The 23512-nt window shown below is 40.2% G+C and overlaps 2 long non-coding RNA genes across 3 annotated transcripts; both read right to left on the bottom strand.

Moving 5' to 3' along the window:
• Positions 1 to 376: 376 nt before the first annotated feature.
• Positions 377 to 4529, bottom strand: LOC148206065 (uncharacterized). The gene is made up of 2 exons (XR_015783430.1): positions 4155 to 4529; positions 377 to 580 (listed from the first exon to the last, which is right to left on the bottom strand). It is a non-coding gene; the product is annotated as an uncharacterized LOC148206065 (long non-coding RNA).
• Positions 4530 to 4982: 453 nt separating this feature from the next.
• LOC148206064 (uncharacterized) lies at positions 4983 to 7376 on the bottom strand. Of its 2 annotated transcripts, none has more exons than XR_015783431.1 (3): positions 6987 to 7376; positions 6802 to 6890; positions 4983 to 5249 (listed from the first exon to the last, which is right to left on the bottom strand). It is a non-coding gene; the product is annotated as an uncharacterized LOC148206064 (long non-coding RNA). The 2 variants fall into 2 exon arrangements; XR_015783432.1 differs by having other exon boundaries at positions 6802 to 6885.
• Between the last annotated feature and the right edge of the window lie 16136 nt (positions 7377 to 23512).

Raw genomic sequence — 23512 nt, 5'->3', positions numbered from 1 at the left:
AAAATAATAATAATAAAAAATATAAATAAATTAAAAGACAAAAAGAAAAATACAAAAATAAAAGATAAATTCCAAAAATTACAAAAATATATTTCAAAGGTTTAGGCACACGTGTGATCGCTCGCATCGTCCTTGTGCTAAAAACCTTTTCTCTTTCTTCAAAAATTACAAAAAATATGTTTTAAAGGTTTAGGCACACGTGTGATCGCTCGCATCGTCCTTGTGCTAAAAACCTTTCCTTTTTCTTAAATAAAAATTACAAAAATATGTTTTAAAGGTTAAGCACACGTGTGATCGCTCGCATCGTCCTTGTGCTAAATACCTTTCCTTTTTCTTAAATAAAAATTACAAAAATATGTTTTAAAGGTTAAGCATGTAATACCCAAAAAAATTTTGCCCTTTAAAAAAAACAAAACTTGAAATATTACAATAATACAATTACGGTAATATCCCGAACCTCAAGCTCAAATCTAAACAAAGTTTACAGCTCAGACAAAACAGTAAAGATAACATTGAAACCTTCTAATACACTCTTCCATCTCTTTCTGCACTTGCGCCAGACCACGCGACATCTCTTCATCTACTCCCGTATAACAAAACGTTATACGATCATCGCAAAAACATGATTTTCCAATACATGCACAAAATAAGTAAGGGTGAGCTAACATGCAATAAATCATTTATAAAAATATGCATAAATGTTTTGATAAAATCATCATGTAATATTTAGGTTAAACATTCCCATACACCAACATACCAAATTTCTACTAGACTCTCATACGGATGATACAATGATTAGCTACTGGACAAAGCTATTCCCCAAACCTTCTAACCGAATATTATTTGGACGGGCGCTATCTGTCGAACCCTATCTAATGAATACTATTAGGCTGAAACCCATTTAAACGAACGTTAGGTGATCATGCACAATTGAGCCGAACACTCAACTCAGGAAACCATGATGACCGAACACTCTCATAATGAACACTGAGATCAAACACTAGGCTGAACGCTAGAAACTAAACGCCAGATCGAATACTAATTTCACGAACGTTAAGATTGATCACTGAGACTCGACACTAGACATCAAACGCTATTAGACGGATACCATTAGGTCGCACACCAAGAGACCGAATGCTAAGTAAGATCAAACACTAAACTTCACCCTGAGACAGCGCACTCTACTAGAACAATTACCATTATTTCGAACCCTAATCAAACGATCGCCCAAAGATCAAACCTAGCGCACCACAGATTAAGTACCATTCGGACGAACACTTAATTGATCACTTTACTGGATTTAACACTATCTGAGGGCAACCTCATCGAGATCGGATGTTCCCTACGTACGACCACTAACCGTTAACAATCCTTATCTGGGACAAGCGTCATCCAAACCGAGCACTACTTATGAATGATCACTGCCTGAATCATGCATCATCACGACTAATCACTATTTATTAATCGACTGCTACCTCAACGAATATCAAGGTCGGACACTTCCCATAAATGATTGCAACCTTAGAGCAACATCACCAATAAAGATCATTCTCTAAGAACCATCGCTACAAGACAGAACACTAGAATAAAGAACGCCTAAGCCAGGGTTAAACGCCTAGAGTACTCTACTAAACACCTCAGTACAGACTGAATGTAATCAAACTGAACCACAGGGTACCAAAATACGACCGGACACTAACTACTTGAGAACAATTAACATCAAGATCAACCGTTACCTAATAACGCCTACTACCCGAAAGTAAATAATACCAAGATCGGACGTCACTAATAATAACGCACTCTACTACCTATAGACCCAACAAGTTTTACTTCCCGTCTCTCTCGAAGAATTATTCCAAATCCAGTTTTATCTGCACTGCCATCTCTCCTGTACCAATACGATCATCACGGTTGGAAACCACAGCCACAACATGCAAGATGAACAACCAGAAGTATCACATCGTAGATCCATTATATACAAACTATAACAATTCCCATGGTAAATCGACCCACATGACGATGCAGACTAGTCTTTCATAAACTGATGTCGTTTACTTGTAATTTGTCGTCATAACCTGCTCTCAATAACAAGCGACCCGAGCCGTCTTCCATCGCGACTTCAGACCTATCTCCCCGACTCCTCAAGGACTAACGAGTAAAAACATCGATACTACGCGTAACGATGCACTATACTCAACACAAGCCGAAGTCATTGGGCGAGACATTCACCTCCTCGCGCAGAAGAAGGTGACACTCGAATCTCAGTCTCACACATGAGACTAGCAAAAATGCTCAAAAGACAGACGAAGTTACAAGTAAATAACATAGGATATGTACCACCTCCAACATAATAAACGTGCTCAATCACGAATTCATACATATTCTCAATAATATGTATAAATAAACCAAAATTGGATCAAGGAAATAACCAACAATTCTCAATAATTGCTTCAAAATACTCCCACGGATTCATATAATATTGCCGAACGCTATTTCCAACTCTGAGTCTGAACGAACGTTCTGGAAATCCTCCTGGCCGAACGCTGCAGATGAACACCAAACCTTATTAACCGAGCTCCAAGGACGAACGCTCACAAAACCAAGGACAAACGCTCACAAAACAAAGGACGAACGCTCATAAAACCAAGGACGAACGCTCACAAAACCAAGGACGAACGCTCACAAAACCAAGGACGAACGCCCACAAAACCAAGGACGAACGCTCATAAACCAAGGACGAACGCTCACAAAACCAAGGACGAACGTTTTGATACTTAGTCGAACCCCTAAGTCACTTGGCCGAACGACATTAAAAGAACATGAACGAACGACATAATTCAGCTAACCGAACGGTGCTTAAATCAAATCTAAACCGAACGCTCAATTACACCCATAAACCGAACGCTCAATTACACCCATAAACCGAACGCTCAATTACACCCATAAACCGAACGCTCAATTATACCCATATACCGAACACTCAATTATACCCATATACCGAACGCTCAATTACACCCATATACCGAACGTTCACTTACACTCAAATACCCAACGCTCAGTTACACTTAAATGCCGAACGCTCACTTACACTCAAATACCGAACGCTCACTTACACCCAAAACCGAACGCTCACTTATATTCAAAAGCCGAACGCTCACTAATACTCAAAAGCCGAACGCTCACTAATAGTCAAATACCGAACGCTCACTTACACCCAAAACCGAACGCTCACTTACACTCGAATGCCGAACGCTCACTAATAATCAAAAGCCGAACGCTCACTAACACTCAAAAGCCGAACGCTCACTAATAGTCAAATACCGAACGCTCACTATTAGGCAAATACCGAACGCTCACTTACACCCAAAACCGAACGCTCACTTACACTCGAATGCCGAACTCTCACTAATAATCAAAAGCCGAACGCTCACTGACACTCAAAAGCCGAACGCTCACTAATAATCAAATACCGAACGCTCACTCATAGTCAAATACCGAAAGCTCACTTACACCCAAAACCGAACGCTCACTTACACCCAAAACCGAACGCTCACTTACACTCGAATGCCGAACTCTCACTAATAATCAAAAGCCGAACGCTCACTGACACTCAAAAGCCGAACGCTCACTAATAATCAAATACCGAACGCTCACTCATAGTCAAATACCGAACGCTCACTTACACCCAAAACCGAACGCTCACTTACACTCGAATGCCGAACGCTCACTAATAATCAAAAGCCGAACGCTCACTAACACTCAAATGCCGAACGCTCACTAGCACTCAAATACCGAACGCTCAACAAATTGGACGAACGTCCAGTTTCACCAGAATTGGACGAACGTTAGGCCGACCACGATTTGGTCGAGCTCTGTTGGAACGAACGTTCCAAGTTCGCTGATTCGGACGGACGCTCAGAACAATTACCGAACGTCCATAAATTTGGCCGACCACTATTTGGTCGAGCACTGTAGGAGCGAACGTCCAATTTTGACTCACCAAAATTGGACGTACGCGCATTCTGCAGAATGCTGCAGAATCGCGCAGATTCCAGATGAACCCAGAAAACCCCATTTTCAACCCCTTCTTCCCAAATTTGCATCAAAATACAGATTATACCAACAATTAATGAAATAAATCAAATTCCCCTTACCTCTTGAAGACTTCCTTGAAAAATTTGGGATCTATCTCCTCCTAGACATGCAGCTCTAGATCTCCTAGCAAATTCATCAGCTCTCCACTTTCTCTTCCGATCTTGCTGGAAGAACTCCACTCTCACCAGATGCCCAACCCAGATCTACCTCTCAGCCCTTCTGAAGTTGGTACAGTTTCCATGGGTGCTCTTTGGACGGCTGGAAATGGAAGGAAGGAAGGTTTCCTCCCTTGGCTGCTCTCTCTCTCTTTCTTTCTCACATGCCCACAAAAAATGAAATCCCTTCCTTGCTAAGCTTCCCCGTAAATGCACCTCCAATAATTGCTTCCAATAATGAAAAAGGTGGGTAACCACCATGTCCCCACCATGTCCCAAAATTACGGGTCTTACATAAACAGTTTATTAATATCTTTAATCAAATATCCTTAATTAATATTCTTTAATTATTTTGGTGCTATTTTATTACCTGTTGGATTATTGGTCCAACCATAATATAAATGTTGGTCCAACCATAATATAAGTGTTAACTCAACTATGGTCCATCATAAATAACTCAGGAGTATTTCATCCTACACTCCAACATTTTATTCTGCACCTCCAAAAATTATAGTTTTCACCTTCTAATATCTATCTCATCCTGCACCTTCAACTTTTTCAAAAAAATATTTTCCTAATCTTAGTAAATATTTTTTAACTTTTTCTCATTTTTATTAAAATAACCCTGCACCCCTTTGTAACATCCCAAAATTATACAGTCATCAACTATATACTTAGAATAATCACATATATTAATGATTCAAAACAGTTTTAAAGCAAAGGGAACGACCATAACGAAAGTGGCCGAACGGCCTTTCATGAACATAATTAAACGAGCGTTCACAAAATAAAAGAGGACGAACGGTTTACAAATACTACTACCGAACGTCCTAATATTTACATAAACAAAAAGAGCGCTCGCTCACAGCCGCTCGCTATTCTATCTACGCTATCTAAAAACCGAACGCCCTTACTGTTCAGCCTTCACTTCTACTTCTACGAGGTTGGCGTCCTCCAAATTTTCTTCTTCTAGCGTTTCTTCAAGTAACGCCTCTCCGTCTGCTCACATCCACACGGATGATCATTGCATAGACAAGACGAAAGTTCAATGGACGAACGACAACACAAGGAAATAACACAGGGTAAGCTTATTGAATTTAATTCAATCCAAAACATACATTTCATACATATCACATATATCAAGTGAATCATAACACATACATTCAATTCATCCATAACTCAATTAAAATCCTGATACTAGACCGACTGTCCGGACTGTATGAATTCTGTGTAGCTACGACGTCCGTGCACCCAGGTGGGATAGCTGGAATACTCGCCAGCAGCCACCTGAGGTTAGTCCGTTCTGTCCAAGTTACAGTTATGGACTAAGACCTCCTGCCATTCCCACACATGACATACTCCTCTCTACTTGAGAACGAGCACTCACGGAATATCAGGATGACCCGCCAGCTAAGCTTGCCACATTCATACTTTACAGATCTCAATTTCCAACCAAGAGTCGTTCCTCCCTGGAACGCTCGTTCAAATTCAATAATCATAATTTCCTCTCTTACACCATTCGCACATCTTAATCTTTCCTCTTATTCACACTTTCATTCTTAGTTCCACTTCCATAAAAAGACGAACGTCCAGCCCTCTTTGTAATAGAGGACGAACGTCAACAGATCGATTGGACGAACGCTATTTCAATTCAGGACGGACGCTATTTCAATTCAGGACGGACGCTATTTCAATTCAGGACGGACGCTATTTCAATTCAGGACGGACGCTATTTCAATTCAGGACGGACGCTATTTCAATTCAGGACGGACACTATTTCAATTCAGGACGGACACTATTTCAATTCAGGACGGACGCTATTTCAATTAAGGACGGACGCTATTTCAATTCAGGACGAACGCTATTACCGCTCGTTTGAGAATTACGGAAAGAACGAGCGTTCGGTGTAAGACCGAGCGCTACTTATTATTTACACTTTTTGGACGAGCGTTCGGTCTGAGACCGAGCGCCACTTAGGACGTACGCTTTTAGGTCGAGGCTGTTCGCTGATTTAAAACCATAGAGAATTTGGATCTATATAAGATGAGATACTTAAAGTTTAGGTTCTAATAATTTGATCAAGAGTTCAAAGGTATAATTTCAGGCTTCTCAAATTCTCACAAACACTCCTGATGTTCACGTTTGGCCGAACGCTCAACGTAAAACTACATTTAAGAGGGCGTTCGTACTCAAAAAGGAAATCCTTTCCAAATGAAAGGGTTCGACTACTTCAAGGAATTTACTATGAATACCGAACGGTCAATGACCGTTTCGCTAACGAACGTTCATTTTTCATATGATTTTCATATTCAAATTCAACATCTAGTAACCATATTTTTCAATACAAATTCTCATACATTTTCTAAATCAGATCATAGTATAGTTCATAATTCTCATGCACAATCTCATCATCATAATCATATAGAAAAATCTGATACCGTAATTCATACTCAATAATATTCACAGAACATGCATCCAACACATTATACATCACAGATCATTCATGCAACACAGCATAACTCAAGAATTAAATTTAATAAGCTTCCCTTACCCGGATTCAGTAGCGAACGTCCTAAAGAGTGGATCTTGATTCGTCTAAAAGAAGCTCTATCAACGTTTCTTTTAAGCTCTCCAACTAAACTAACCAAAAGAAAATGAATGGCTTAGCCTACACCGTTGCATGCAGCTGAAAACAATTTACAGGAGCTCCAGAAACGAGCGTCCAGTGAAACTTACCAGAACTGGAAGTTGTTCGGTTTGAAATGAAGCTCGCGGTGCAGGGAATGTTCCTACGGTGCTGAAACGTGAACGGAGATAAGGGTGGTAAGTTGCGGAAGAGAGAAGAGGAAGGGTTCAAGAGAGAAGGAGGAGAAATGGAGATTCTGAGTTTGGAAGGGGAGAAGGTGCGCGTGAGAGAGAGTGGGAGATTTTCCAGAAATTCAGTTTTGTTCAAAATCCCACTTTCAGATGAACAGACGTTCCCCTGCTCGACACCTGCACCCCACTATTCACTTCAGAAACTTCCATTTTGACAAGTGGCGCACATGCATGGCTCGATGGTGGATTTCTAAATACTCAGAACACGTGGCACGGCGCATTTATGAGAGTACAGAGGTGAATCATCACAGTAATAAATGGGACGTGACACCCTTTAACTCTACTCTCTTTTAATAAAAGAATTTAAAACTTTGTTTCTTATTTATAATTTAATAAATATGTAATTTAATTTAAAAATATAATATTATTTAATATATTTTCATATTTTAATAATTATTAAAATATAATTTGTATTATTATAATAGTTATATTAAAAAAATTTTGAATTAAAATAATTAAAATAAAAGTAATAATAATAAAAATAAAGAAACAAAAATAATAAAAATAATAATATAAAATCTGATTTAATATATATAAATATATTAAATTATATTAAAATATTAAATTAATGAAATATTATTATTATAATAATATATATTATATTTTAATAGTTATTTAAATATAAAATATATTAAATAATATTAAATTTTTAAATTAAATTAAATAGTTAATAAATTATAAATAAAAAAAAATTTATAAAAATTTTCTTTTCGGAACTGGAAATCCGGATACCAATATCCGATGATTATTTTTTTCTAAATTTTATTTTCTATTTAAAATTTAATAATAATTTAATTTAATTTAATATTTTAATATAATTTAATATTTATATGTATATTAAATCAGATTTTATATTATTATGTTTGCTTTTTTATTTTGATTTTAATTATTTTAATTTTAATCTTTTTAATATAATTATTATAATAATATAAATTATATTTTTATAATTATTAAAATATGAAAAAAAATACTAAATTATATTAAATTTTTAAATTAAATTAAATAGTTATTAAATTATAAATAAAAAAACAAAGTTTTAAAAATTTGTTAGAGGGGTGCAGTGTTAAAGATGTGTATGATTATTTTAATAAAAAAAAGAAAAAGTTAAAAAAATATTTACTAAGGTTAAAAAAATAATTCTAAAAAAATTAAAAGGGTAGATGAAATGTTGTAGGTGCAAGGTGAAACATCCAAAATGAAATTTTTGAAAAAATAAAAGTGCATGGTAAATATTAAAAGGTTAAAATTGTAATATTTTGAGCTGAAGGATGAGATATTGGAGATGCAGGATAAAACACCCGTCTGTCTTACCGCGACCCATTGACTTATGTGCTAACCCAGAAAGGATAGATCAAACTTGTGGTAGATAATGACCACTCGGCCGCTCCTTATACCATTTTAATTTAAGGAAAATGATACTTGAACAACCACTTTTGACAACATTTAGACACGCCACACGTGTCTAAATTTGAGTGGTCCAGTTGGAAAAATTAAATGAAAATGAAATATGACGTGGAAAGGGAGTGGTCAGGGATTGCAGGTCCGCGTTTCAAATTTGAAATTGAATTTGGAACAATTTTAGAGAGAGAAGCGCGAAGGTTCAGAGATAGAGAGTGTAACCTAGAGAGGCCGAACGACTTGGAGAAAGGGAGTTGGAGAGAGAGACGTCCGACGGAGTGCTTGCCGGAGTGTCGCTGGACAACGTTGAAGGCTGTCTGGGAGCTATCGAACCCCTCCAGGCGATTCCGATTCACGGCCGCCACAGGTCCGACGTTGGCAAAGGAAGGGAAGACGCCATCGTCTTCCGTCCGGTCCGGCCCAGCGAACTAGGGGCGCGTTGAAGGTCTCGCGTCGTCCCACCTGCTTCCGTCCCTGTCCCGGAGTGCCGCCGGAGCATCGCCGGAGTGTCGCCGGAGTGTGGACTGTTCGGTGGACCAAAAAGAGGGGTTTTCCGGGTTGTCAGTCCCACCCACACCTTTATCTTCGTCTGTGTTCCAACCGTCGCACCTCGTGCTGAGTGAAGGTTCGTTTATTTTTTTTTATTTCAGTGGAATGAAGGTTTCATACATGCATGATGTTGTTTGTGGATGGTTTTGCTTATGTAGGAAATGTCTCCCAAGTGGATTTTGTTGTGTTACTGATTTGTATACTTGTTGTTTGCTTAATCTTACATTGTTGTTGTAATTTTTTTCGATTGGTAGTCATGGACCGCATTGGCCTTGGTGTGAAAAAAAACAAGCCACCTCAAAATGAGAGTGGTGAACCTAGTTGGCCTTGCTGTGAAAAAACTTGAACCCAATTACCCAGTTCATTCGGCTTTGGTACGAGTTATGTTGGTGAACCCAGGGTCCTAGAAAATGTATTTTTATGTGACACGAATTTGTTAAAAAAATGTTAAGAAATTTTTCCCAGATTACTTAAAAGTAGCTGAAACGAGGGAAAACAAACAAGGCACCCCAAAATGAGAGTGGTGGACGTAGTTGGCCTTGGTGTGCAAAAATTGGAACCCAGGTACCCACATATTCTGCCTAAGGTACCAGTTATGTTCCTGTTCCATGAGTGTTAGAAAATGTATTTTTATGTGGCACGAATTTGTTAAAAAAATGTTAAGAAATTGTTCCCAGATAACGTAGAAGTAGATCAAATGAGGGAAAATAAAGAAGGCACCCCAAAATTAGTGTGGTGGTCGTTGTTGGCCTCGGTGTGCTAAAACTTGAACCCAGGTACCCAGTTAATTTGCCTTAGGTACCAGTTCTGTTCCTGTACCACGAGTCTTACAAAATGTATTTTTATGTGGCACGAATGATATGAATTAATAAATTATAATTATTTTTTTGTTCTCTTTTTGGTTGTCTTTTAACAAATGCTGACAATGTTTGTTATCATTTCCATTTTGTTCTTTTACTTGATTGTGTTGGTGTAATGTAATTTAACTTTTTGTGTTGGTGTAGTGTCATGGAGGAACTTGGTGAACAAAGTAAAGGACGTGATAGAAGGAAGAAGGTACGCAGGATTGTATTTGACTTCCATAGATTTGTTGTTTGACTGTATTAAATTAGTAACCATGACTTCGTATGCAGTTAGTGTTCAGACACTACTGCAAAACCAAGATGATATGTCTTTTGAACGAACGGTTGACTATTGAGCAGAAGGGTTACATTGAGAAGAGTGTTTTTGGTTGGTTGTTATACTTGCCAAGTTGTATAAAGATATGTAGGAATTTGTTATCTAAGTTATGTGGTCAATGGGTAGATAACATGAGTGGGTTTTATTTTGGGGGCAAAGTTATTAAGTTTACTGAATTTGATGTCTGTCTATCGTTAGGGTTGCCTATTGTTGGTGAAGTGATAGATTTAAATAAAGTTGGGCATCGTAGTGTTTGTAGGGAGTACTTCCCTGAGGGGAAAGTAGATGTCAGCATGGTATATGACTTTCTGTTAGAGGAACATGAAAATTTTGGAATAGAACATTTTTGCAGCTTGTATATATTGGTAGGGATATCAGAGTTCTTGTTGCCGATAACTTTGTTCAAAGCGTCCTACGATAACTTTTTCATTATTCCTTGGTAACAGGATTAAAGTACCTCATTGTCTGCTTCGGTGCACAACAAAATCCTTGTGCATGCAGAGGTTAACTTATTCATTTAAGAATCATGCACCACGTTAACTTATTCATTGCTTTAAAATGTTATACATCTCTTTACGCACAGGTTGGTGCATTGAGTCCTTTTGGAAGGATTTACTATTTGAATATAATCGTCCGGAACGTTGTCAAGGTAATATCGTGAACTCATAACTAAATCCTAAATATTTTGTTACTTACGTTAGGGCGACGTGATTAAAATTTATTTTAACCAATGTGTAGGTCTTCAAAGCTGACATTGGTCCTCCAACTAAGGAACTACTTAACGCTTCATCAAAACCTGTGATTCGACCCTACCCATGTGCCCAAAACAACAACAAAAACAAAGATGTTGGTCCATATGAAAAGGCTTGTCCTTCTGCCTCTAATAATAAAACAACAACCCCCATGGAAGATTAACGAGCGTTTAGAAATTGACGTTATGTTTGTATTTCAATCATTAGTTAACATAAATATTAGTTATGTTTTGTAATGTACTGTATGCAGTTATTTTAATATCAATGAAGTTTAAGTATTCACAATTAAAAGAAAAGAATAACCATAATTTACGTTCAACATCACTGTCACCTACCTTACCTAGCATTTGCTTTGGACGAGCGGCGAAAAAGGGAAATGAGCTGGACGAATGGTAAAAGAGAGAAGAGTGATCAGAATGAGCGGTAGACAATGAGAAGTGGTTAGAACGAACGCTAGTTGAGAAGAAGACGATCGATCGGTCGCACAGTGTAGAGGACGAACGGTCACGAAAGATAGAAAGTGAACGAACGGTCGTGCAGTGGGAGGAGCCGAACGGTTGTATAGTGTGCAGGACGAACGACATAAAGATATGGAGAATAGGAATGATCAGGACGAGCGGTAGATGATGGATGATTTAACCGTTCAAATAGCTCAGATTCCCATCAAAAGCATGAATAATAAGGATAGAACACATAATTCAAACAAGTTCATGCATTAATAGAAAAATTACATAGAAGTTCAGAAATTTACTCTCAACCCTAGTGAAATGGAGTTTTAGCTACACATATACATCATAGAAGAGAGAAATGATGGATTGGATGGTGGAAATTGGTGGTTTTCCACCATGGAAGCACTTGGAGCAGCTGCTGCAGCGTCTCCCCTGGTCTCCTCCCCGTCAGATCTGCCTCCCACGAATTCTGGATCCGGTTTTAAAAGAGAAGCTCCAATAATTGAGTCACGGGTTCTTTCTGGACGAGCGTCCAATTTCTGGACGAGCGTCCACTTTCAGGATGAGCGCTGACGAGCGTCCTCTGCTGAACGAGCTGCTGGACGAGAGCCCTCTGCTGGACGAGCGTCCTCTGTTGGGCGAGCGTCCTGCTGGACGAGCATCCTCTGCTGAACGAGCGTCCTCTGCTGGCGAGCGTCCTCTGCTGGCGAGCGTCCTCTTCTGGACGAGCATCCTCTGCTTCCTCTGCTGGACGAGCGTCCTCTGTTCTGGACGAGAATCCGGACGAGCGCCCTGAACGAGCGTCGCGCTCGCTTTGTGACGAGCGTCCGCTTAATCTTCGACGAGCGTCCGCCCATCCTTCTAAGTCGCGCCCGGCGCCCATTTTCTCGCGCCCGGGCGCGAACCTCTCTGTAAAATCGCGCCCGGCGCCCTTTTTCTCACGCCCGAGCGCGAACCTCTCTGTAAAATCGCGCCCGGCGCCCTTTTTCTCACGCCCGGGCGCGAAACTTTCGGCAGAACAGCGTCCACTGAGCCTGGTCCAAGTCTTTGATAATATCCAATCCTTATTTTACTTTGAAATAAACAAACAAAAGCATCAAAAAAACATTTGAACAGTAAAATTATACTTATATCAACAATTATATACTTTTCATGAGAATTAACACTAAAACTTACTCTAAAGCCCCACAATTTAAGCAACAAAAATAAGTAAAGTTTACACCTATCAGTGCCTAATTTATATCTAATCACTTTTGCAACTTAAAACTGATGTGGAATCAATTATTATTTAAGGCAAAGGTTTATTCTTCAAACTTAATGGACATCCAACTCATGTTAATGCATTCATTGACATTTAACCCAATTTATTTTCATCATTTTTTTCTACATAAAACCTGTGCATAAAAGATTTTATAAATATTCACATCCAAATTTAGTGGGGATTACAATACAAACATTTAAAACATTGATCATTTTGATCTTCAAATTTCATGAACAATAAATGTAAGCACTCATTTTCTTTCAACATTTTTAACAACAAATATGTACATTCAGTCCTCATTAATACATATCGAAAAAGTTCTAAACAAACCATTAATAAAGTTGCAAAAATCCCTATTCAACAACATCTACTCAATGCCTAAATCCTGCAACACTTCATCCCTCCGCACATTGTGCACATCCAAAATCTAATCACAAATATATTTCTCCCTAACCTGTTATAGTTCCTCCTGCAAAGAAAAAAAATGCACAACATATCACTAGACGAACGCTTCTAGGTGGCTGAAACAGAAAACGCTACAACAAACACGTGAACAACGACACTCCGACAAACAAAGGACCGCGACACTTCATTGAAGGTTGCTCTAAAGATACAATAGCAAGAAACTATACAAATTTACACAAAAATATAGTTTATTAATGACAATTAAATACCTCGAGCTTTCTTGATCTGGCCTCTGCTTTAGCACTTTGGAGGTTTACTCAAGTTCGAATTTTTGCTTCTTCTATCTAATACCTACAAACACATTATCATATGTAAACAACATAAAGAAAATATTAACAAATTTATTAGAAATAAAAAAATTTACTTATGCATTTCAATATTTAGTTCACTTGTTCATAATTTGCTCCCAAAAAATACAACAATCCCGAAATGATAAAAAAATTCAAATAATTAAAATAAGTGAAAATCACCGAACAACAACAAGAAAAGAAAATCAAAACGAACCACGGAAACTTACAAACTATGTTTTTTCGTCTTCAATGGTGGTTTTCACCTACGACAGTGCTTCCAAACGGAGGTTGTAGCGAAACAAACGACAGGAAGCTTTAAAACCCATGTCAATGGTGGTTTCGGCGCTGAACGGTGCTTCGAAATGGTGGAACCTTCGGGTAGAACGACGACACTCGTGGCTGGTCCGACGAAGATGAACTCCGGCGGCACTCGTGGCTGGTCAGAGGAACACGAACTCCGACGGCAATCGTGGCTGGTCGGAGGAAGACGGACTCCGGCGGCACTCTCACTCTAGGGTTCCCGTTCTCTCTCAAGCTTCTCTTCTCTCTCTACCAATGTCCCAAATTCAAATTCCAAAACTGAAAATGAAACCTTCAAATTTGAAACCTCTTTGCGACTGAAATCTCTTTCCACGTCATTAAAAAATCTGAAACCATTTTCCACCTGGACCAATAGCATTTAGACACATGTCCCGTGTCTAAATGTTGTCAAAAGAGGTTGTTCAAGTATCATTTTCCTTAATTTAAATATAAGTATGGATTAATAAATAAATCAAAAGATACAAATATTAAATAACTCTAATTCACTTTAGGAATACAAATGTTTTTATACTTCTTGGTGAAATAGATGTGTCACTGTAAATAACATTTACTTCCTCGGATTTCTTTATTTTTGAAAAAAAAAACTCACTTGCAAAGTTCAAAGAAATATTAATTTGTATTTTATTTGTATCCAATTTTTATTTAATTATTTTTTATGAACTCATTGTAAAAATACTAAAATAAATACAATTTACTGAATATCTTGATTTGAAAAAAAAAATCTTAAACGATATTTAAAAAAGCGAGAGAGTTAAAATGTAAATAACCCTTGCCTTTGAATGGTTTAAATTACGCTATTAGATTTTCAATTTTTAAATGTATTATTATTAAATGTTAATTAAATTTACTTTGCTTTATCAACAAATTAGTCTCTTGTTTATTACATAGAAACGAACATAAATCAAACAAAATAAAGATTTTGTTTAACTAGGCGACTCAGTATTTGAAAATGTAACATCCCAAAATACCGTAATTACCATAAATCAGGATTAATTACAATTAACAGTAAAATAACAGTCTTTAATATTAACAGCATTCAATGGTTCAAAGCCGAACGGCTTCAGTACAAAATAACTAACGTATCAAAGTAACAGGGAATAAAGCGGAACGAACGGTTTTACAAAAGGATTAACCGAACGTCCAAAACTAGCTAATCATTTACAGCCTAACATCTACGAGCGCTTTAAGGCTCGGCCTTTACTTCAACTTCGACCAGATTTGCATCTTCCAAATTTTCTTCTTCCAGCATTTCTTCAAGAGATGCACCACCATCTGCTCACACCCACAACGGATGATCATTGCATTTTGACAAGACGGAAGATACATGGACAGTAGACAACACAATGGAAATGCAAGGGTAAGCTTATGATATTTAATTCATACGTTCAACATACACAATCAACATTTAGATGCACACGCACAACATACAATTTAACGTAATGTAACATAGTAATTTATATGTATATTAGACGACCGTCCGGACTGTATGAACTATGTAGTTACAAGCGTCCTTGCACCCGAGTGATGTAGTAACTGGGATACACCAAACAGCTGCCACTCGAGGTTAACCCTATCTGTCCAAAATACTCAATAGGACTAGGGTCTCCTGCCATTCCCACACATGACTACCCCCTTCTACGTGAAGAGAAGTATCACGGAATATCAGGATGGACTGCGAGGCTTAACTTATCCATGTTCATACTTTACCAAAGTTAACAATTAACACATCTGAGACGTTCCTCCTTGGAACGCTCGTTCAAATTCCATAATCATAAAATCACTTGATATAACGTTCGCACTGTAATTTATCATAATTCATAATCAATCTCATATTTAACTTTAAGAGTACAAAAGAACGAACGTTCAGTCCTTTGAAGAAATAGGACGAGCGTTCAAACATAGTACTGGATGATCGGACGTGACTCCCTGTTTGACCAGTTAAAATAAACTGATACCAGTATTTGAACGAACGTAAGAAAATGAATATTGAAATATTTGGACGAACGCTATTTATCAAATAATTAATCAATTAGCACGAGCGCTTGATATGGGACCTTGCGCGATTTAGAACTGACGCTCGTTATAAAGCCGAGCGCTATTTCGGACGAACGCTTGGTAGAATACCGTGCGCCGTCTAAGACGAACGTTCGACATAAGACCGAACGCTATCAGAGACGAACGCTCGACATGAGGTCGAACGCTCTCAAAGACGAACGCTCGACATGAGGTCGAACGCTCTCATAGGCGAACGCTCGACATGAGGTCGAACGCTCTCAAAGGCGAACGCTCGACATGAGGTCGAAAGCTCTCAAAGGCGAACGCTCGACATGAGGTCGAACGCTCTCAAATACGAACGCTCGACATAAGGTCGAACGCTCTCAAAGATTCAAATGGGGACGCTCGTTCACAAGCAGAATTCTTTCCAAATGAAGGAATCTCATTCTAAGTTATTTTAAGGGGAAACCGTACGGTTTAAGACCGTACAGTGACGAGCGTCATTTATCGAAGGGGATGAATAAAGGTTCAGATTCCTCAACCTTAGAAAATTCTTCCAGATTTCAAATTTATAAACTTTAGAACTTTCATTCCAGATTTAATTCACCTTAAATATCATCATCATATAGATCTCATCATTTTAATCATTCCAACTATACAATAACCATACTCCATTCATACGAAATCAAGTCAACATGCATTTCAATCAAAGTCCACAACGTATTTAATACATACAGGCAGTGCTCGTTCATGACAGATCAATCAAAACCAGAATTCATACCAGATATCAGTAAACGTCCATAACAACTCAAACTTCATACTTTTCATACATGCAATCCAGATTACACAACATGCAAGTATAAATTAAACATATAAGCTTCCCTTACCTGGATAGCAGTGAACGTTTAACAGTGTAACTTGAATCTGCCCAACTATGACCTTCTACCCGACAAGCTCTTTCTTACTCTCCTTAACTAAATTTAACCAAAGAAAACTCAGAAACTCAGATTTTATCCTTGCATGCAACTGGAACAGTGTTCATATTAACTCCAGAACTAGGGTATGGCTGGGAAACTTACCGGTTACAGAATCAAAAGATGATCGGATCAAAATGGAGCTTACTGGCCCGTGAACGTTCCTACGGTTTTAGAAAGTTGATTGGAGTGGAAAGAAGTGAGTAATGGTAGAGAGAAGATGAAGATTCGTAGAGAGAAGCTGGAGAAAAATGGAGGTTTTAGGTTCTGGGGAAGACGAAGTGTGCGAGCAAGTGAGAGAGAGTTTCTCAAAACTCCGATCTTGTGGATTTCCACGTCAAAACGGACGAGCGTCTCCCATCCTGCCACCTGCACACCAAACCCTGCTTTGGAAGCTTCTCCCGCGACACGTGGCGTGCGTGCATGCAAAGATTGGTGCGTTTTTAATGTTTCCAGAGAAATGATTTTTGGCTCAGCTTTTCATGCACAGCAGAGATGAAATCAGAGTTGGGAGTGGGGTTTTAAGGGGATTAAACATTGTGAATTTATTTGATTTGACACAGAATTATTATTGCTAAATATTGAGGGTTTCACATTCTCCCTAACTCCAAAAAAATTTTCGTCCTCGAAAATTCAGAGATTACATGTAAACAAATGCGGATACATATCCTTCATCGCACTCTCCACCTCCCACGTTGAATCTTCAGTTTTAGCGTCCCACACAACTTTCACTAAACGAACGTCTTTTCCTTTGTGTAGCTTGGTGCGAACGTCTTCAATGCGGACTGGTTGTAACTCCAACGTTCGGTCTGGACGCAGTTGAATGTCTTCTAGTTCTAAGACATGAGAGGGATTAGCTATATACTTCCTAAGCTGAGACACATGGAAGACCGGGTGCAGATTTGATAAATGAGGAGGCAAGGCAAGTTCATAAGCTACTGGTCCAATCTTCTTCAAAATCTGGTACGGCCCTATGAACTTGGGAGACAGCTTCTTTGGACGTACTACTCTGCCTACTCCCGTGATCGGGTTCAGTCTCAAGAACACATGGTCTCCTGCAGCAAACTCCAATGGTCTTCTTCTTCTATCCGCATAGGATTTCTGCCTGCTCAAGGACGTCTTTAATCTATCTTGGATCAACTTAATCTTCTCGGTTGTTTGCTGGATGAGTTCAGGTCCAGTTAGCACGTTCTCTCCCTCTTTGAACCAGCAAAGTGGCGTTCGGCATTTCCTCCCATAGAGAGCTTCAAACGGCGCCATTCCAATGCTAGACTGGAAACTATTGTTGTACGTGAATTCCACAAGTGGCAAGACCTCATCCCATGCGCCTAAGTGGTCTAGGACGCACGTCCTCAATAAATCTTCTAGTGTCTGGATGGTACGTTCGGATTGGCCGTCCGTTTGAGGGTGATAGGCTGAACTCATCTGTAGCTTGCTCCCCAACTCGCCTTGTAATGATTGCCAAAACCGAGATGTGAATCTCGTGTCTTGGTCAGAAATGATGCTTGAAGGCACTCCATGAAGACGAACGATCTCCCCGATGTACAACCTGGCCAAATTTGTCATGGACATCTTCAGATTCACGGCCAAGAAGTGAGCGCTTTTAGTCAATCTATCCACGATCACCCAAATTGAATCATGATTCCTAACCGTTCGTGGTAGATGAGTCACGAAGTCCATGGAGATGCTATCCCACTTCCATTCTGGAATCTCCAATGGTTGAAGTAATCCACCTGGTCGCTGGTGTTCGGCCTTAGCACGTTGACACGTCAAACAGGATGCCACAAAGCGAGCGATATCACTCTTCATTCCAGGCCACCAAAATGATTTCCGAAGGTCTTGATACATCTTAGTCATGCCAGGGTGCATGCTAAGACGGCTGTGATGAGCTTCCTCCAAAATTATCCGCTTCAGCTCGCCATTGTTGGGAACGCACGTCCTACCCCGGTAACGCAACATACCATCCGTTCCTGTATTGAAATCCCTATCTTTGTTCGAACCGAGCGCTATTAATATCTTCACCAGCTCTTCGTCCTCTCGTTGCTTCATTTTGATTCGATCGAACACATCGCTAGATATTCTAAGGTTACAGCACTTGATGCTGTTCGGTTCTAACTCAAACTGCAACCTTAAATCTCTGAAACTCTCCACCAAGTGCAGCTCCTTCACCATCATTAACGAGACATGCACTGCCTTCCTGCTTAGAGCGTCCGCCACTACATTGGCCTTCCCAGGATGATAGAGCAACTCAAACTCATAGTCCTTTAAGAACTCTAACCAATGTCTTTGTCTCATATTCAGCTCCTTCTGATCAAACAAATACTTGAGGCTCTTGTGGTCACTGAAAACTTGGAATGTTGATCCGTATAGATAATGCCTCCAAATCTTTAGTGCAAAAACGACCGCTGCCAATTCCAGGTCGTGCGTTGGATAGTTACGCTCATGAACCTTCAATTGACGAGACGCGTATGCTACCGCTCGTCTCTCTTGCATGAGCACACAACCCAACCCTTGATGAGAAGCGTCGCAGTACACTTCAAAGGGCTTGGACGTGTCCGGAATGACTAGTACAGGAGCGCTCGTCAACTTCACTTTCAGCTCTTGGAAACGCTCCTCACACAGATCAGTCCAAGCGAACAGCTGATCCTTCCTTGTAAGTTGCGTCAGCGGTGCTACTATCTTAGAAAACCCCTCAATGAAACGCCTATAGTAGCCCGCAAGACCAACGAAGCTTCTCACCTCCGTGACTGAACGCGGACGTTCCCATTCCATAACCGCTCGTACCTTTGCTGGGTCTACCGAGATCCCTCCAGCGGACACAATATGGCCCAGAAACTGCACCTCCTTCATCCAGAATTCACACTTGGACAGTTTTGCATACAACTCCTTTTCCCTCAACACGCTAAGCACTGCCCTCAAGTGTTCTTCATGCTCAGCTTGTGTCTTAGAGTAGATGAGAATATCATCTATAAAAACGACCACAAACTTGTCCAAGTATGGCCGGAAGATGCGGTTCATATAATCCATGAACACCGCAGGAGCGTTTGTTACTCCAAAAGGCATCACTACATACTCGTAGTGTCCATAACGCGACCTAAAAGCAGTCTTCTGGATGTCGTCCTCCTTCACCCTGATTTGGTGATATCCCGAACGCAAATCAATCTTAGAGAACACCGTTGCCCCATGCAGCTGATCCAACAAATCATCAATCCTTGGCAACGGGTATTTGTTCTTGATGGTCAGCTTGTTCAATTGCCTGTAGTCTATACATAACCGAGAGCTGCCATCCTTCTTCTTTACTAAGAGCACAGGCGCTCCCCAGGGCGATACGCTCGGTCTTATGAATTGCTTCTCCATTAGCTCTTCAATCTGCTCTTTGAGTTCAACCAACTCTGCAGGCGCCATACGGTATGGTTGAACAGATATAGGGGCTGCTGTGGTCACCAGATCAATGGTGAATTCAATCTCACGCACAGGAGGTAACCCTGGTATCTCTTCTGGAAAAACGTCCTGGAATTCCTCCAAAATGGACGTTCGTTCTTTACTGTCAACAACGGACGCTCGTTCTTGCCTCAATTCTCCCAGCTCTTGGTCTTCATGCGTCATGATCAAGAAGCAAGACGCGCCCTCCATAATATCTTCCTTCAATTGACCGAGCGTCACACCTACGCATTCTTCATCTTCGTCAGGAAATACTAACTCCTTATTGCCACAATCTATGAGAATGTGGTTGGCAGCCAACCAATCCATCCCTAGAATGATTTCCAAGTCCTTCAAAGGTAAACAGATTAAGTTCACCTTATAGCTATGCCCTTCAACCACAATAGGACATCTAATGCACACGGTAGATGTCCTAAGCTCTCCAGCCGCTGGTGTTGATACCACCAAGTCGAACTGCATATCTCTCTCCACAATTCCCAGCTTTTCAACACATGCCTTCGAGATGAAGGAGTGTGTCGCCCCAGAATCAAATAACACACAGCAAGGTATTCCATGAACTAGGCAGGTACCAGTGACGAGCGTACCTGAGCTAGCTGCCTCCGCTCCAGTGATTGCATATACCCGTCCAGTAGCTTGGGCTCGACCACCTCTTCCTTGTTGATTTCTCCCAGCGTTCGGCGGCCTCATTACTGCGCGCCCGCCCATGTTGCACTCGTTCTCCAGATGGCCATTTCGCCTACACCGAGTGCAATATTTCACTCCAACCAGTTGAGGACATGATGATCGATAATGTGGCCCTCCACACTTGAAACATACAACGCTACCTTGCTGCCCAGACTGTCCAGCAGGAACTAAGGCTTGAGATCCACTCGCGTTGACTGCTGGACGAGCGTAAGGGGATCCTCTCTGATTCACACTTCCCCTTGAGGAAATCGGCCCCCTTACTGTTTGCTGTTTCTTGTGTCGTTCAGCTTCCGCCATGTTCTTTTCCAACACCTTGGCCCTCTCAACCATGGCAGGAAACGTCCTTATGCACAAGCTTGAAATCATAACTTTCAAGTCACTCCTTAAGCCGTTCTCAAACTTCCTACATTGCCACTCTTCACTGGTGGCCATAGTATAGAATCGCACAAGGTGTTTGAATTTGTTGGTGTACTCTGAAACCGTCATACTGCCTTGGACGAGCTGTAGAAATTCAACTTCCTTTGCAAAACGGACGCTGTCAGGGAAGTATTCTTCATAAAATTTGTTTCTGAACACTTCCCAAGTGATCGGTTGTCGAGCGTCGGCCAGAATAGCCCTTGCGCTCGCCCACCAGTGGCTCGCTTCTCCAGACAGCAAGTATTCAGTGTACGCCAAGCGGTTCTCGTCCGGACATCTCTTGGCATTGAAGATCTTCTCCATGTCCCTTAGCCACTGGTCCGCCTCATCAGGGAGGCCTTTACCATTGAATTTAGCCGGGTGATGCTGGAGAAAACTCTCCAAACTCCATTCAGCATTTGGTTGAGCAGCGTTTGAAGAGGATGCTCCAGACGCACCCCTTGTGGCAGCCAAGATCTCCATCAATTGCCTTTGCGTGTTTTCAGAATTAACACGCGAGGCCTCCAAACCTTGCATAGCAGCTTGGTTTTGCTGCATCAGAGTGGCGTTTTGTTCCATGAGGGTGGCATTTTGTTGTTGGAGTCTCTCAATGACGTTCTCCAACAATCTAGAGTTGTTGGAAGTATCAGGTTCATTCGGTTGAGGAGGGGGAGGCAATCTAGGTGCCATTGGTTCTCTGGATATAGAGGAAAACGAACGTTAGTTATGTCTAAGAGTTAAAGCAATAATAACTCATTAAACATCAAATAAGCACACAGCAAAAACACAGTGCACTCATAACCCTACAGTGTCCTTAAGAGAACAAAACTGCTCTGATACCACTAATGTAACATCCCAAAATACCGTAATTACCATAAATCAGGATTAATTACAATTAACAGTAAAATAACAGTCTTTAATATTAACAGCATTCAATGGTTCAAAGCCGAACGGCTTCAGTACAAAATAACTAACGTATCAAAGTAACAGGGAATAAAGCGGAACGAACGGTTTTACAAAAGGATTAACCGAACGTCCAAAACTAGCTAATCATTTACAGCCTAACATCTACGAGCGCTTTAAGGCTCGGCCTTTACTTCAACTTCGACCAGATTTGCATCTTCCAAATTTTCTTCTTCCAGCATTTCTTCAAGAGATGCACCACCATCTGCTCACACCCACAACGGATGATCATTGCATTTTGACAAGACGGAAGATACATGGACAGTAGACAACACAATGGAAATGCAAGGGTAAGCTTATGATATTTAATTCATACGTTCAACATACACAATCAACATTTAGATGCACACGCACAACATACAATTTAACGTAATGTAACATAGTAATTTATATGTATATTAGACGACCGTCCGGACTGTATGAACTATGTAGTTACAAGCGTCCTTGCACCCGAGTGATGTAGTAACTGGGATACACCAAACAGCTGCCACTCGAGGTTAACCCTATCTGTCCAAAATACTCAATAGGACTAGGGTCTCCTGCCATTCCCACACATGACTACCCCCTTCTACGTGAAGAGAAGTATCACGGAATATCAGGATGGACTGCGAGGCTTAACTTATCCATGTTCATACTTTACCAAAGTTAACAATTAACACATCTGAGACGTTCCTCCTTGGAACGCTCGTTCAAATTCCATAATCATAAAATCACTTGATATAACGTTCGCACTGTAATTTATCATAATTCATAATCAATCTCATATTTAACTTTAAGAGTACAAAAGAACGAACGTTCAGTCCTTTGAAGAAATAGGACGAGCGTTCAAACATAGTACTGGATGATCGGACGTGACTCCCTGTTTGACCAGTTAAAATAAACTGATACCAGTATTTGAACGAACGTAAGAAAATGAATATTGAAATATTTGGACGAACGCTATTTATCAAATAATTAATCAATTAGCACGAGCGCTTGATATGGGACCTTGCGCGATTTAGAACTGACGCTCGTTATAAAGCCGAGCGCTATTTCGGACGAACGCTTGGTAGAATACCGTGCGCCGTCTAAGACGAACGTTCGACATAAGACCGAACGCTATCAGAGACGAACGCTCGACATGAGGTCGAACGCTCTCAAAGACGAACGCTCGACATGAGGTCGAACGCTCTCATAGGCGAACGCTCGACATGAGGTCGAACGCTCTCAAAGGCGAACGCTCGACATGAGGTCGAAAGCTCTCAAAGGCGAACGCTCGACATGAGGTC

This window comes from Vigna umbellata, chromosome 1 (genome assembly GCF_029865625.1).
Source record: "Vigna umbellata cultivar VRB3 chromosome 1, Vumbellata_1.0, whole genome shotgun sequence".
Taxonomy (NCBI): domain Eukaryota; kingdom Viridiplantae; phylum Streptophyta; class Magnoliopsida; order Fabales; family Fabaceae; genus Vigna; species Vigna umbellata.
Note: the sequence above shows the minus strand (reverse complement) of the source record. Positions and strands in the feature narration are given on the sequence as shown.